Source organism: Podarcis liolepis (assembly GCF_965112155.1).
Source record: "Podarcis liolepis genome assembly, chromosome: 2".
Classification (NCBI taxonomy): Eukaryota; Metazoa; Chordata; class Lepidosauria; order Squamata; family Lacertidae; genus Podarcis; species Podarcis liolepis.
In genome coordinates this window covers 23,391,940-23,409,240 of record NC_139555.1, presented here as the reverse complement: position 1 = coordinate 23,409,240, position 17,301 = coordinate 23,391,940, and the positions used below count along the sequence as shown (strand labels likewise).

At 44.1% G+C, this 17,301-nt stretch overlaps 1 long non-coding RNA gene across 1 annotated transcript in view; it reads right to left on the bottom strand.

The window, feature by feature from the left end:
* LOC310700737 overlaps window positions 1-17,301 on the bottom strand; it is a 49,734-nt gene that overhangs the window by 12,479 nt on the left and 19,954 nt on the right. The gene's annotated exons all lie outside the window — the stretch shown is intronic.

Here is a 17,301-nt window from a genome sequence, read left to right as displayed (position 1 = left end):
CCCATGCCTCTCAAACAACTGTGAGAAAGATCAGGAACAAAGGACTGGAAAGCCAGGGGGAGCTGGCTCATCACTCCTCAAAAATGTTCTATGCTCAAAAGCCAGCGCTTCCAGTACAACCCAAGTTAGCTGTGAGCGACTAAGTTGAGAACAAGGGAACCTGCATTAGGCACGATGACTTGTTTGTTTTGCTGGTTGGAAAGGAAACTGGTCACAACAATGAACTTTGGCTGAGCCAGGGCAACGTACATATTAACTAAAGTGATCAACATCTCACATGTCCACACTCATGTAAGCATCCTTCCACCATGTTAGCAACATGGCTTGATATTGCAGACAGCGGCGTAGCGTGGGTTGTCAGCACCCGGGGAAAGGCAAGTAATTTGCGCCCCCTAACCCCTAACCTGCCGTCACTGCCAGCTTCTTCTTGCTGCTGCCTGGTCTGGTCTGGTGTGGTTCTCTCCCGCGGTCAGCGCTGCGCTGGGCGGCCGCTGCACTGTCCCTCCCCCAGATAGTCCCTCGCTCTCTCTCCGCACCGCACGCCTGGCACCCACCCCCTCCACAGTGGGCGGCGACCCAGTGGCTCGGATAGGATTCGCACAGCCAGCACTGCAGTGAGAGTGAGTGAGTGAGCCAGGTAGGGGCAGAGAGCTGCGAGTGCGAGAGAGCGCCCCCCAGATGTTGCGCCCGGTGCGGCCGGCCCCCCCTGCACCCCCTACACTACGCCACTGATTGCAGACACCTTAGAAACCCCAAGCTCCAGGGTTCCACACTGTCTGAAAGCTTCACCCTCTCTACCTTCCATCCGCGCTCATCTCCAAATGGAACAGCATAGCCATTAATTCCAGCACATGCACATACAGCTAATGTGCCATAAAACCACGATTCATTTTGTTTTTCATTTCGTAAGGATATTTGTATTTTTCTTGTGGTATTGTAATTGCCAGTAGTCAACTTTAAATATACAGTGGTACCTTGGTTTAAGAACAGCTTAGTTTATGAACAACTTGGATTAAGAATGCTGCAAGCCCGGAAGTAGGTGTTTTGGTTTGTGAACTTTGCCTTGGAATAAGAACATGTTTCACTTCTTTTTGAGTGTGTTCCATTTGTAAATTGAGTACCCCGCTGCTATGGGAAAGCACGCCTTGGTTTAAGAATGCTTTGGTTTAAGAACGGACTTCCGGAACAAATTAAGTTTGTAAGGTACCACTGTATATGATTTGCATCAGATATCAGGACAAACAGAACTTTAAGTGGGCACAATTTTTACTCCATGTTTCTTATTGCGACCAGGATTTTAATAGTATTGGTTCCCTTGGAAAGTGTACATTGCTACTGCCACAGCTCTGCTGCTACTACAGTCATACCTCGGGATAAATATGCTTCAGGATAAGCGCATTACTTCTGGTACTTCTGGAGCACGTTACTGCTCACGCATGTGCAGATGGTCAAAGTGACATCACGCGCATGTGCGGAAGCGGCGAAACATGACCCGCAGACGCGCAGACGCGTCTTACATTCTATTTAGGATGCGAACGGGGCTCCAGAATGGATCCCGTTTGCATCCCAAGGTACCACTGTACTACTATTGAGAAAGCACCTGTGATTCGAGTGAGGTTCTTGGTATTGGTCCCCTTTGCTACCAATGCTGTTGGGACATAGCGTCTCTGTAGAGATTTTGACCCAGAGAAGAGCTTTTTGATAACAGCTTCAATGCAAAAAAAGCAAAAGCCGCACAACTAGTTCCGTGTACTCAGATGAGCTTTGGATGTGATTTTCAGAGGCAGGAATGCACACCCACACACCCAATCACCGGGTTCCACAGAGCAAACCATAAGCAGTTTCCAAAGCAATCTTTGTAATGGCAACCACTGCTCAAAGGAAAGAAGTCAAAAATTCCACAGGGCATTCCTAAACCTTGACTAAACCTTTGATCCGGCATTAAAGATACGAGCAACAATTTCCTATGCATCCTATTTCAGTAACTGGCTTGGGGGCAGGAGCTACATATCATTCCTTGGGATGCTCAAAAGCATCCAAATCTTTTGCTGGAAGAACCCTACCATCAGCCAGAGTGAGGTGGCCAATTCAAGCGAAGGAAGCTGGGGAGTGGAGAAGTGGTAGTGAAGTGTTAGGAGGACAGAGCTTTGTGTGTCATGCATAACATGTCCTCTGCTCCCTAAACTAGCCTATGACCCTCAGATGAAGTGGAAGACGTTGTCCTGCCACTGGTGATAAACTCAAATTCCACTAAGAATCCAGCTGGCTTCTGTATGTGGAACCAGAGAGACACGCTATAGTGTCTGCCTCAGACGACGAGATATCTTGGGCTGCAGCCCATGTTAGGTAGCCAAGAGAAAGCGTGGTCTTGGTTAAACACGCTGAATAATTTCATTTCGGTCCTTAGATTTACATTCGTTAAAAGCAAGATGGTTTGTTGTCTGCTGGCCAAATCTTCTTATTTATTCCCTACCCCAGCATATGAACGATAGGATGAACCACGTTTTTTTATTCACAGCAACATCTCACACCATATTGTTGCATCAACACTCTGGGGATGTGATTCTTGATTGCAGACAGGAATGCCAGCCAGCACAAACATTTAGGGCCAGACTCCTACATGTTTGCAGTTGGTTGGCAGTGTTTCTTTCCTTTTTTATTTCTAAAGATGTAAGGTGAAATTAGAAGGTCGGGGCTGGTTGGAGTTATGTCAAATTTTAGGTAGTGTGCCAGTCACACTGTGTGGACTTCAAAAAATTGTTACTTATTGTCATTATTAATCATTGTAAGAATCGTGGTCATTAACCAATCTCGCCATTTCCTATTACAGTGGTACCTCGGATTAAGAACTTAATTCCTTCCGGAGGTCCGTTCTTAACCTGAAACTGTTCTTAACCTGAAGCACCACTTTAGCTAATGGGGCCTACTGCTGCTGCCACGCCGCTGCTGCACAATTTCTGTTCTCATCCTGAAGCAAATTTCTTAACCCGAGGTACTATTTCTGGGTTAGCGGAGTCTGTCACCTGAAGCGTATGTAACCTGAAGTGTATGTAACCCGAGGTACCACTATATAAAGGTAATTTCTAGGCAGGAATGTGTATTTGCCAAGATGCCTGGAGTATCATCCACTATGAAAACAAGCTGTTGTTGAGACCGTATGATAACGTATACAGTGGTACCTCAGGTTAAGAACTTAATTCGTTCTGGAGGTCCGTTCTTAAACCTGAAACTGTTCTTAACCTGAGGTACCACTTTAGCTAATGGGGCCTCCCGCTGCTGCCACCAGTGCGTGATTTCTGTTCTCATCCTGAAGCAAAGTTCTTAACCCGAGGTACTATTTCTGGGTTAGCGGAGTCTGTAACCTGAAGCGTATGTAACCTGACGTGTCTGTAACCCGAGGTACCACTGTACATTTCCCTAAGCGGAAAATTGCATCGGGGTGGGGCAGGGGTTGATGTCATGTGTGAAGCAGTCCTAAGGACAATTGTACACCATGATCCATTTTGTGAACCCAATGCTCTCGTACAGCACATCTGGCACCAAGGTGCCAGGGGCCACTGCAACATTGATGGAAACAGGCTGGGCACAGCTTTCTACTGCTAGCATGTGGATGTCCCAGGAGAAAGGGCATTTGCTTATTTATACCCCACATTTCAGTCTGTGCCACATGGCAGTCAAAACCAGCAGCAAGCGCATCAGCCACAAAGGTGTGGTCGAAAGGAGCACCAAGTTGCATTGTGTTCCGCATTTTTCTGTTGCATCAGATTATTGGGGAGATTCCTCTGTTGTTCTTCCTGTCATGTTATCCACAAGGGCTAATCTGTTGTTTCCCCAAAGGCTACAGTTTCCTTTCCAAGTTCTGGTGTGTTGTTTTCAATGTGCTTCTTGGATTCCACCCCCCCCCCCCACATCCCCAATATAACCACAATGTGTGTACTGTGCTTATTTTTTAAATAAACTTATTTTAAAATGTATTTTTGTCTGTGTGTGTGTGTGTGTGTGTGTGTGTGAGAGAGAGAGAGAGAGAGAGAGAGAGAGAGAGAGAGAGAGAGAGAGAGAGAGATCAAATATTTAAATAGCAAAATTGTTTGAAGCTGGGCAACTCTGTGTGGCAAATTTCTGGCAAAGAAAGTGTTGACTCTCTCCCCCACCCCCACCCCATTTCACTTTTCCAGGGTCCCTTTAAGAAGGGACATTTTAAAGCAGTTGATTTTTCATCCCGAAGTAACCTTCGCTCTTACCCGATCAGTTCCAGTCAGCATGGCTGTCCAGAACGAATCTGATTTTCAGCTTGTCGGGTCATGAAAATTAAGACAAAGTATCTCCATATCTCAGCAACCACCCATTTTCCCCTCACAGTTTGTTGCTTGGACTATTTTTAGCTTCAGCATGTGCCTATGAGACAGGATGGATGGATGGAGGTTTAGCCTCAGTGGCACTCAGTAGGCACATGAAACCTTTTTAATCCAGTTGTTTGCTTCCCTGAGCAGCCTGCCACCACTAATTCACAGAACAAATCACAGGGGTGGAAAATTCAAAGGTCATGGAGCAGAAGCACCTCACAGTCACGCAGGAAGAACCAATCACCAGTCTCAGCTCACTTCTTCCTTCCAGACCATAAGTTGCATGGATCTAAGATCAGCCCAGACCCTTCATGTGTCCCTATTTTCCAGGGACAGTCCCGGATTTACAGAAGCCGTCCCAGTTTATGATTTGATCCCAGAATGTCCCACTTTTCCTCAAGACGTCCCTATTTTCATCGTAGAAATGTCAGAGGGTGTGGAGTTACGCAACCCCTGAGCCAAAGAGATAAGTAACTACACAACCTTTAGAAGACATCTGAAGGCAGCCCTTTTATTGGGAAATTTTCAATGCTTAATGTTTCATTATGTTTTTATATATGTTGGAAGCCACCCAAAGTGGCTGGAGCTACCCAGTTACATGGGTGGCGTACAAACAATACTATTATTATTATTATTATTATTATTATTATTATTATTATTATACAGGACGTCCCTATTTACATCAGAGAAATGTTGGCAGTGTGGGATGTAATCCACTGGGAGCAGTCAAATACAACATTCACTGTTTTTCTAGAGTGGACATGCAAGGGAATATTTGGTCCAGCCAGTCGAAACTTCCTGTTCCTCTTGGCCTGGAGCATCTTTCCTTGCATGTGACTAGTGGGTAGGGATGACCTTTCCAGACCTGGTAAAAGGACAAGGCATGCTGCCACTCTCTCTCTTTCCCATCTTCCTTTCGTCCTGTGAACTACTGGACTGCTAGTCACTAGGTAAATCTCCCTTATGGGGTAAACCTGTTTGTATATGTTTGAAACTTTAAGCCTAAAGCCTGACTTCAAGGATCATCACACTGTGCTCTGCCTGATCGTGAGTAAACTTCCTTTTTATTGCTTATGAATAAGACTGCGGTCTCTTTATTCTTTTAGGAGGCATTCAAGGGGTCTTACCAGGAAAATATTAGAACACATTTCAATCTGGACAAGCCAGATTGAATTGCGTATTGTCTTAAGAAACTCACACAAGTTTGCAACTAGTTTGCTGTTGTGTAAAGGGGAATGCACTCTGCTAAGAAAAAGAACTTGCTAACGCAAGTTAGGAAGGATATTAATAAACCATGCATCTTCTCCTGCCACATTGAAAATTCCCACAGGAGGGTGTGTCAGTCTGCTTAGATTCTAAGCACCAGCATGCTTTCTGAATGGGGTCGGTAGGTGGAATTCAAAATCACACTATGATAGATTTTCCACCTGCGCAAGCACTGCAGCTTGCCAGACGGAAGTATCCTGCCTCTCTGCCCACACACCCTTCCGGCGGTTCTTCCAACTCCCCTCCCCAAGTCAAGGAAAGCCCTTGCATAGGGCTTCTGCTGGCAGAGCTCATTAGATGAATTCCCCCCCCCCCCAGTAAATTCAGTAGGTATTAATCCCAGGTAAATATGGAAGGGAATGTTGCCATGCAGCCTCTAAATTATTTACTCCAGTCTCAAAGTCAGCAGGAGTGGAGCGATTCCAGAGTAAGTGGATTGCTGATTGCTCTCTTGGACATACACTTACCTTTCGGCATGTGTTTAAACCATTTAATGAATTGGACTTGCCCAGAAGAATATTTGCAAATACTGAGAGAATTCACAGCGGGTCATTAATTTCCTGCGAGACGGAGCAAAGGGCGGGGATTTGGCCTAAGACATCTCATTTAGCATTTTCTTCAGGAGAGAAACATAATTGCATGTCACACGCACAGCTGTTAAAGTTCAACTAATTATATCCCCCCTCCATGCTTCCCAACAGGTACTCATTAACCGTATGTTTATATTTGACGAGGTATTGATTTTTAAGTGCAAGCACTTGCCAATAAGAAAAAGGCAGCCGCCGGAACATTAAACTGTCATTTGCTAGTGAAAGCTTTCCAAGAGATCAGCAGCTGCCATTGTCTTCCTTCTCTTGGCTTGTTTACACTTCAGAATAGTACAGTGGTACCTCAGGTTACATACGCTTCAGGTTACAGACTCTGCTAACCCAGAAATAGTACCTCGGATTAAGAACTTTGCTTCAGGATGAGAACAGAAATCGTGTGGCGGCAGCGGGAGGCCCCATTAGCTAAAGTGGTACCTCAGGTTAAGAACAGTTTCTAGTTAAGAATGGACCTCCAGAATGAATTACATTATTAACCCAAGGTACCACTGTAAAAGCAGAGTCATCACCTTGCCAACAAAGGTCCGTATAGTTAAAGCCATGGTTTTCCCAGTAGTGATGTATGGAAGTGAGAGCTGGACCATAAAGAAGGCTGATCGCCGAAGAATTGATGCTTTTGAATTATGGTGCTGGAGGAGACTCTTGAGAGTCCCATGGTCTGCAAGAAGATCAAACTGATCCATTCTTAAGGAAATCAGCCCTGAGTGCTCACTGGAAGGACAGATCCTGAAGCTGAGGCTCCAATACTTTGGCCACCTCATGAGAAGAGAAGACTCCCTGGAAAAGACCCTGATGATGGGAAAGATGGAGGGCACAAGGAGAAGGGGACAACAGAGGACGAGATGGTTGGACAGTGTTCTCGAAGCTACAAACATGAGTCTGACCAAACTGCGGGAGGCAGTGGAAGACAGGAGTGCCTGGCGTGCTCTGGTCCATGGGGTCACGAAGAGTCGGACATGACTAAACGACTAAACAACAACAACCACCCTGTAAAGTTGTTTTGTTTGTTTGTTTTTGCTTCTGTTACAGGGTGGGAACCTTTTCTTTCCCTCGAGAGCCATATTAAGTCTTTTGGGTAGGGCAGAAGCTAGCAGTGGGGAGTGGGAGCAAAGCCAAAAGTGGATGGGGCCATGTCCATTTCTCTCTCTTTCCGGCATCCTCATCTCCATCCCTCACTCCCCCTCTCCGCCTCTGCAATATGCAAGGAGTTACAAAAGCAAAAACTGAGGATCTGGCTAGAAGAAAGCAACTTGTTTTCGAAAAGGCAAGCTCTCCACTTTCCATCTTTCATATACGGACCGTCCTGTTGTACAAATGGCTGTCCCAAGAACAGTCTTCAAACAACAGCAGAGAGCCTCCACCAGGAATGTGGACAGGTAGCGCATAGTTTACATGTGATGGTGGTGCTCCAGGTGGAACAATGGTACAGTTGGTGGAAAACCTGTAGAAGGACAGATGACGTCTTGGGATAGCCCCATGGCTGTCATGGCAGCCATGAAGTCCTGAATTCCTCCAGACAAGGTGGCCTCAGCAGGAATGCTGACTTCCCCCACAAACCAGCATCATGGTGAAATAAAAAAATTAAGGTCTTATATATATAATAAATGTTCATAAATGTACCAAGCAAACACGTACATAACTATATAAACCACATGTCTGAAGCAGTGCAGGAAAACAGCCATGAAGCCATTTTGGCTCCCAAACTGACCAAATGTTTTCTCTGCAAAGTCAAAGGAAAATGGAAAAGCCTCCCCATTGTCTTTTCCTTCACAGATCCTGTCCTAAGGGTATGTCTGTGTATGAATAGGGTGAGCCTGTGACCTGGCTCAGGAACTAAGTATTTATCATTACAAAAGACTGGCCAGGCTCCTCAGGGTATCCAATCAAGTAAGCATTAACAGGTAACCCACCAGACAGGAGGTAAACAACGCACTCAGATTTCTGGTAAACAACGCACTCAGATTTCTGTTGTAGACCACCCCTTTCTGTGATGTATGCATGATATTTCTGGGGGTGGTCTTGGACTCCAGGGCGGGCAATTTAAAATGTCTGTATAAGGGTGGGCACACCTGGGTTCTGGGTCCTCCTCCTTCTCCTGCGTGTGAAGGGGGCACCCTGTTGCAACAGTTCAATAAAGATCAGGCTTACGAGCTGCTTTGCTTCTCAGTATTCTCTGGTTGGCCTCTGTTCTCTTCTCCGACAAATGGAGAGCCTACAAAGGACTCTATAAGGGCTCTTGTGTCCCCCATAAGGGAATAAGGGCAGATTTTCATTTATTACAATGGGAATAGCTAGGACTAGGTGACAGGCCACATCTTATCAGCTCAGGAAGGGAGACTACTGTGCAGCAGAGCAAGGAACATGGAAGCATGGCGGCCACAAATTAAATAAATCCCCTTCCCACTTCACACCAATTGTCTTTTCCATGAAATATTATTTTATGATGAATACAGGAACTATGAGCAACAGGAGAACTTAAAGATTATAGTAGTGTTGTTATAAGAGATAGCAGATAGGGTGCAGCAGAAGGAGAAATATAAACCCCGCGGAAAAGAGGGTGGGAAGTCAACAAAAATAACAAAGAAAAAATGTTTTACTATGTATTGAAATGTATGCGTTACATTTTTGGAAAACTTAATAAAAATACGATTTAAAAATTGTGTCTTCCATGGAGGTGAAATCTCTGGAGTTTGCTGCCTAACTATATACACTACGCAGATGCATCATTTGAGGGAAAACATTTATTAACTTTAATAGCAAGTGATGCTCACTAAAGACTGGCAGAAGAAGAAAATTACTAAGAACTCTGTGGCTTAGAACTGCGGCAGTACAAAGCACAGTATTACATCAGTTTGCATTAATTCCAAAAGGATTGAAGTCCCAGAAAGCAACACTTAAAAGAACTCAGTGCATCTGAAATTGAATTAATTTCACACATACCCCAGGTAATTTATTCCGATACAGAAGGAAATCTTGGGCGGGGTCCCTGCATCGTTTGGGGCACTCATTCTGCCATACCAAATAATGTAGTCAGGCCCATTGAGACTTGCAAGAGCTGATCAGGAACTGCTAGCACGATTGTTTGCCGGTAATGGAGAAGGCGCTGACACCAGCCACAGCTGGAAGGAATAACGTACGGTGTAACTGGTAAGACGTAATTAAACTAAAAGCAGATTCACTGGCAGCCTATTTTTCAAATGCTGAAAGCTTGCTTGAGAGCAGGCGCGCTGTGCCTGCAATTGCAACACACATTAACACTGGTGTGCCTTGACTTGCGAGGAACCTGAGCGTTTCCAGCATCAAGGACCGTTAAAGCAGAATGAGCAGGAACGTGGCTCATAAAACCGAGTGATGTCTAGAAAAATTTAACAAGAGGCTAGTTCAAAAGGAAATATCATTAAATCTTTAATGCGTTCTTGTTCTGCTTCAGACTCTACTCCCTTTAGGGTTCCCCCACCCTCCACTTCAGCTTCCATGAAAACTCTTAGCTGCAGTTAAGAAAAAGAAAAAAACAGGAATGTAAGCTGCCATAATCTCTCTCCGTGTTTATCTGACATGATTCCATTTTTATGCCTCGAAAGGCAAGGGGCTGTTCAGCCACTGGAAACATCAGTTTTTTTAGCTAGGGGGCAACAGATTGTATATGAATTCATGGCCATCAAGAGAAAGGCCTAAGCGAGATATAATATAGGCTCACCCAAGCCCTGGTAGTCACCACCGCGGAACTGGGCAAGGCCCATTTGCAGCATGAGCTAATTGGGATCAGAGTTTTGGGGCTACAGTGCAAGTTACACAGCAGCAGAGGGAAGTAAGAACTGGGCAAATAAAAGCCCCTGCAAATAGGCTAAAAAACAAACAAAAGAAACTATAATCCCAATTTACAAATTGAGATATCTAGCAAATAAACATTTTGCCTAGGGACAACACAAAAATACATATAACTGTCAAATTAATCTAGGAACTTGCATGGCAAGAGGCAGGGGAAAAATCATTTTCATTAGCTGTGTCGCAAAGGCCAGGAAGAAGAAGAAGAAGAAGAGTTTGGATTTGATATCCCGCCTTTCACTCCCCTTCAGGAGTCTCAAAGCGGCTAACATTCTCCTTTCCCTTCCTCCCCCACAACAAACACTCTGTGAGGTGAGTGGGGCTGAGAGACTTCAAAGAAGTGTGACTGGCCCAAGGTCACCCAGCAGCTGCATGTGGAGGAGCGGAGACGCGAACCCGGTTCTCCAGATTACGAGACTACCGCTCTTAACCACTACACCACACTAGCTCTCCATTCCCCGCCCCCGCCCCCACATGGAAAAGAAACATTCTGCACTTAGAACTTTTATGTAAATATGCATTGAAAAGCACTGGAGAAATGTGAATTTCACAAGTGTACACAATTGTAATCTGGACTTTTCATGCTTCCTTGAAAAGAAAAATCCACACAAAACAGGACAGGGTAGAGCTCATATTAAGAAACAGGATGGAATTGGGCTGCTCACCCAACCTCTGCTCAAAAAGAAAAGTGCTAAGAAGTTTAGAACTCTTCAACATAGAAATCAGATGGGTGGAAAAGGGACTACAGTGGTACCTCGGGTTACATATGCTTCAGGTTACAGACTCCACTAACCCAGAAATAGTGCTTCAGGTTAAGAACTTTGTTTCAGGATGAGAACAGAAATCGTGCTTCGGCAGTGCAGCAGCAGCGGGAGGCCCCATTAGCTAAAGTGGTGCTTCAGGTTAAGAACAGTTTCAGGTCAAGAGCGGACCTCCGGAACGAATTAAGTATGTAACCAGAGGTACCACTATATTACATATTTCCTGAGATCATAATAAAAACTATGCGACAGCATTCCTTATGAAGCATCTGTCCGTCGTTCATTCTTTCATTTGAAATACTTATGGAGAGGAAATAGATACTTGAAACAGAGTGTTTCCTGGAATCCTCTGAGAGCTGGCATTCCCATTCCCACTGACTGTGATGGGAATGAGCATCCACTGCCAAACTATGCTAGGGTTCTTCTGATATTTGAAACTGGTCTTTTCAAGACCCCATGGTGCAATCAAAATGGCTTAGTCTCCAGCTTGGCTTTGCAAACTCCAACACGACTTGGTACCCATTGAAGACCATCATGTATATAGAATACTTATTTATATATATAAAGGCTGGGGAATATCAAATTTATTTTGAGGCACCCCAGCTATGCCATTCGACTCACTTCATATTGAAGGATGAAGGTGTCCAATAAACTCATCTAGAAAGAGCCTGATGGATTCACCTAGGAAATCACATCTCCATTGTTCGGAAACAGGTCTAATTGGCTGCATAAAGTGGATAAGAGATTCACTAGAACAATGTTAAAAATCTGGGTAACAAGGAAAGAGAAGCTGGCTCCAGCAGTATCTCTTCTGATGCCCTTAAAACATCTTTCTGATTTTTATAACGCATGCAGAATCCATGGCTTTGAAGGCTGGAGCAGCCAGGGTCTCTGTAGGTTGATAGATTTCTACATAGTGGTAGTCCTCTAATAGAATGACAGCAGAAAACAAGATTACAAGGTATCTCCATGCTTTTGTTATTGCGGAGAAAGCTTGTTTCTTTCTTAAATAAATACACTACTGAACAACTGGTCTTAAGAGATCTAACAATTTGGGGAAATAGCCTGCTAATGAACATAGCAAATGATAAGGGACAAGTATGCTGGAGGAGACACTTGAGAGTCCCATGGACTGCAAGAAGATCAAACCTATCCATTCTGAAGGAAATCAGCCCTGAATGCTCACTGGAAAGACAGGTCCTGAAGCTGAGGCTCCAATACTTTGGCCACCTCATGAGAAGAGAAGACTCCCTGGAAAAGACCCTGATGTTGGGAAAGATGGAGGGCACAAGGAGAAGGGGACGACAGAGGATGAGATGGTTGGACAGTGTTCTCGAAGCTACCAGCATGAGTTTGACCAAACTGCAGGAGGCAGTTGAAGACAGGAGTGCCTGGTGTGCTCTGGTCCATGGGGTCACGAAGAGTCGGACACGACTAAACGACTAAACAACAACAATATCTTTATTATACAAGGTTGTATTGGACATAGTTAAAAATGTTTGAGACAAAGGAGAAATAATAGTTAAGGGCTGTGGTTCAAACCCCCATTTAAGAAGGCTCAAAAGCAAAGTGTGCATTCACCCTCTTTGTTTTTAGTGTTCTTTTTGCAGGGGTTTGCAGGGGTTCTTTTTGTAGAGCGGGGGAGAATCTTGGTTGTTCCACGAAGCCAGTCTCATTCAGTTTAACAAGAGGGCTTAAAATATTGAACAAACCTGTCTGGAATGGCAGGCAAGCTGAAAATCAGATTTCAGCCAAGTGTGAATGGAAAATATCTAAATTATTTAATCTCTAGAAAATTAGGATTGATGAAAGATGTGCCAACTCAACCTCGTCAAAGGAAACACTGCTGGGACCACTGTCAGAAAAGTGAAGCTCTGACAGATTGTGAAGGTGCTGTCTTTTTAGGTGCCTTTAAAAAACAGGGGGCTTGCTTCAGTTGCAAACTTGTGCTAACCCTTAGACAATATGCTGTGGAAAGAAGAAAGAGAAACAAAACTAAATATTTCTGGCACCTTGTGCTAAGCTTCATGTGTTTACCAAGTTTCACTAATGCAGGAAGTGAAGGTGGGTTTTTTGCTCTGTGTAACAGTGTTGCGCATTGGATTTGGACAAATCCTGACTCCTAAACTAAGATTGAGTGTCTTGGAGGGATTTGATACTTGCCCCAAAAGAAACAGGGTCTGTACAAGGCTACACGAGTGAAAGCAGGATGAAATGCTTTGTGGCACCTGGGTGATTCAGACATCAAAGAGATACTGCAGACAGGTGTCTACTAAAAGCAAAATTGTGTCTCCAAGCACAAGCAGTGCAGTGTGCAGGGGAAGACAGAGCAACCGACAGCTCTAGCTTGTGATAAGAGGGAATGAATTTACAAAGCCCTCCAATCCCTGTGTTTTGGGAACAAAAGCAGTTTTACAAGAGCAAAACATATGTCTCTAAGGTTAAGGAAGATACCAAGACGGGAAGGGTAGAGTTTGGATGGAGAGATCTATTGGTCAAACCTCTAAACAGAAGGTATGGTTTTACCCAGCAAGTGAATCCATTTTAGTTCTCCTCAGCTCAAAAACAACTTTAAATATGCCTGGTACAAACATCCCTAGACTTATTTGTCTGCAATTTGGCAGGTTTCTTATGCAGAGGCACCTCACTCATGCCTCCAATTTCCAGACCAATTACCCATGAAACACTAGGGCAGATTCAGCAATTGCTTTTTACACCCCATAAAACTGTACAGGCTGCCCTCGTGAGAAAATCATTCTAGCTATCCTTCTGCAATTTGGCAGGATGCATGCTGTCAGAAGGAGTGACCTTGCATGGATATTTCATCCAGTTCTACCCCAAAATTTAAAAAATAAATAAAAAGTTATAGATGTTTCCCCTTTACAAAAACAGCGTTTGAAGATCCCCAACACAAAAGCCCCTGGACCTATCTGCCTGCAACTTGGCAGGCTTTATCCAGTCTGGAAGGGCCACCCATCACCTCAAGTGAGAGATACACAGTTCACTTCAAGAAAGAGATGTGCACTTCTGGGAATGGGCCAATGCACACATTCCATACATGAGTCACATGAATCCCATAGTACAGATGACAGTGCCAATTAGCTGATTTGTCACAGGGAGCACATGGCAAAACAAATATCCCTAAATGATGCTAGTCAGTAAACCAAAAGAATGTGGAAATCTCTCAATTGTTGCAGGCCAATCTGGTCAGTGGGGAAATGATTTGTTGTTGTTTAGTCGTTTAGTCATGTCCGACTCTTCATGACCCCATGGACCAGAGCACGCCAGGCACTCCTGTCTTCCACTGCCTCCCCCAGTTTGGTCAAACACATGCTGCTAGCTTCAAGAACTCTGTCCAACCATCTCGTCCTCTGTCGTCCCCTTCTCCTGGTGCCCTCCATGTTTCCCAACATCAGGGTCTTTTCCAGGGAGTCTTCTTTTCTCATGAGGTAGCCAAAGTATTGGAGCCTCAGCTTCAGGATCTGTCCTTCTAGTGAGCACTCAGGGCTGACTTCCTTCAGAATGGAGAGGTTTGATCTTCTTGCAGTCTATGGGACTCTCCAGAGTCTCCTCCAGCACCATAGTTCAAAAGCATCAATTATTTGGCAATCAGCCTTCTTTATGGTCCAGCTCTTAAAATGATTTAATTGTTTTCAAATCAGTCATAGTCTAGAGTCAGCAAAATCCACCCATTGAGTTGTCCTACGGGAATTTTTATTAAGTCTTTGTGGCTTCAGTAATGAAGGAAAAATCACAAATGCCAACAGCTCACAACTAAAGCATCAGATTGAAACCTGTTTGGATAATCTCACACATGAATGTAACTCTGTCTTTAAACCAGTTTCCCCCAAAAACTGTACCTAGGAAACTTGCAGAGTGTATACCCCCTTACTGTTTTGGATTGTTACAAAACTCCAGGTGATTCCTTCTGGAATAAGTTAAAATGTATTACTGAACAATTTGTAATGAGTTATTTTACACAGTTTGGGAATATAAACAAATATTTTGAGCAAGCACATTATTACCTTTGGTACAACTGGAAAATACAAACATCCCTTCTTGGCCTCCACACCCTACCCCAGAGATGTTCTCTTAATCTCTGCTCATCAGCTAAAGTTTTCTGTTGATATAATCATTCTAGCATATCTCATGCCTCCTGTGTGACATTTTTTGATTTAAGAACGACTTTTGAGAGTATACTGGGTGTTGTAAGAGGGAAAGCTACCACCCTAAGTAGGGCAAGAATGCCTTTCCAAGACAGAGTATGGGAAATTGCAGTCAAATATAACTAGCAAGCTTAGGGCTAGTTAATGCATGAAGGGTTTAAGACCACAGCATGGTATTCCTAGACTCAGGTCACACCCTCTCACCTCCAGGGAAGAAGGAAGTGAAGCTTCATTTGCTCATTCTCTTCCAGCTGGTGAAGCTGACCTGGCAACATGTCTGGGCTTGATCACTTCAAGCCCAGACCACACGTTCAGAAACATTTTTCTGTATTTTGTAAGCCCAATATTTCTGCCTGTGTTCTTTTGGCTGCTGCATGGAATAACACATGAATCTGACCTTTGGAGTTTGTAAGTAAAGCATTTTACCTTACTAATGACATGGTCTGTTCACTGCGAGAGAGATAAAAAGGGAAAGTGCTGTAAGCAGACGAAACAGAATATAAAAGGTTTTTATTTAAAAGCTTATAATTCCCATGCTTCAATGTCACTACATATTTTGTAATTTTAAAGCTCTGTTGGGGCTCTCTTACTGCAGAATGTGTTTAGCCCCACACCTTGGATCTAGGAATCCAACCAATTCTTTTATTAACGAACTCGCATGGGATATCTATTTTCCACCCCACACAGAGCCCACCTTGTGACTCATAGCAGGAGTTTGAGTTATGAAATGGGAACAGTTTTCCCTGTCTTGTGGGAAGCTCTTAGATCATCAAGGCAATTTCTCACAATTTGCGTGACATCTTTTCTGTGAGTGAGATGTGGGGGGGAGATGCGCTTGCTGCGATTAAGCTTTTTCTTCTTCTTTGTACCTTTTCCTTCCTTTTATCTAAAATCACAGTCACCTCAGCCAACACTTCATGCTTTCTTATGTGTACTGAAAGCATAATCCAACTGAAATGAAAGAGCTGAGTCATAGGCATTGTTGCTTTCGACAGCAGTCTTGGTGGTGTGGGAATGGCGGGGTCCTGTCCCCCCCCCCCGTTACTAGTTCTCCTGCACTAGATGGAGATGGAAATTAACTGGCTTATTTGATGTTTAATTCTGGTGATAATTATATACAGTGGTACCTCAGGTTAAGTACTTAATTCGTTCCGGAGCTCTGTTCTTAACCTGAAACTGTTCTTAACCTGAAGCACCACTTTAGCCAATGGGGCCTCCTGCTGCCACCACGCTGCCGGAGCATGATTTCTGTTCTCATCCTGAGGCAAAGTTCTTAACCTGAAGCACTATTTCTGGGTTAGCAGAGTCTGTAACCTGAAGCGTATGTAACCCGAAGTACCACTGTATTTCATTTACTTACTTACTTACTTACTTACTTACTTAGTTACTACATTTATATACCACCTTTCATCTAAGGCAGTTTACAATTTGTACTACTAAAACAAACAAAAGAGTACAAACTATCGGACAATAGAGTTTTCTCATGAATGATATGCACTCTCTGGTTTGGGCTTCTCCTCTACTGCCTCCCCTCAGGGTCTTAAGAAGGTGAGGGTTGGATCACCCAAGCAATTCCTTCAGGACACTGACTGTAACTTTAGGAGGTAATTGTATCTATGCTACCTGATTCCTCTTATGCATTCCCTTAAAAAGGTAAAGGACCCCTGACAGTTAAGTCCAGTCGCGAACGACTGGGATTGCGCGCTCATTTCGCTCTATAGGCCAAGGGAGCCGGCTTTTGTCTGCAGCCAGTTTTTCTGGGTCATGTGGGCAGCATGACTAAGCCACTTCTGGCGAAACCAGAGCAGCGCACGGAAACGCCGTTTACCTTCCCGCTGGAGTGGTACCTATTTATCTACTTGCACTTTGACGTGCTTTCAAACTGCTAGGTTGGCTGGTTTTTATTAATTCATTCTTCTTCTTCTTTGAAGAACTGGAAGCAGAGGGAGCATGAAGATGGATTTGAAGGCTGGATTGCCACGTGACTGACATTTGTGGCAACCCCTAAAGAGAAGGAGACCTGAGTAGGGCGGGCGGGGCCTGAACACAACCCCACATTTTGCACAACGCCTTCGGGAAGGGCAATGGAGCTATGCAGACTTGCAGCAGTTAGGGGATTTCCAATATCTTTCATGACTCACTGCTGCTCCCTAGGAATACCAGAAGCACAAAAAACTTCACAAAAATTAGTCCACTCACACACACAAAACACGCAAGAGTCCAACATTTGAATGCAGGTTCCTAGTGCTGAATATGAATTAAATTGACTGAGAAGCATTATATGATATAAATCTTAGTAGTAGTAGTAATACATTAGCACAGAGTGTATGCGTCA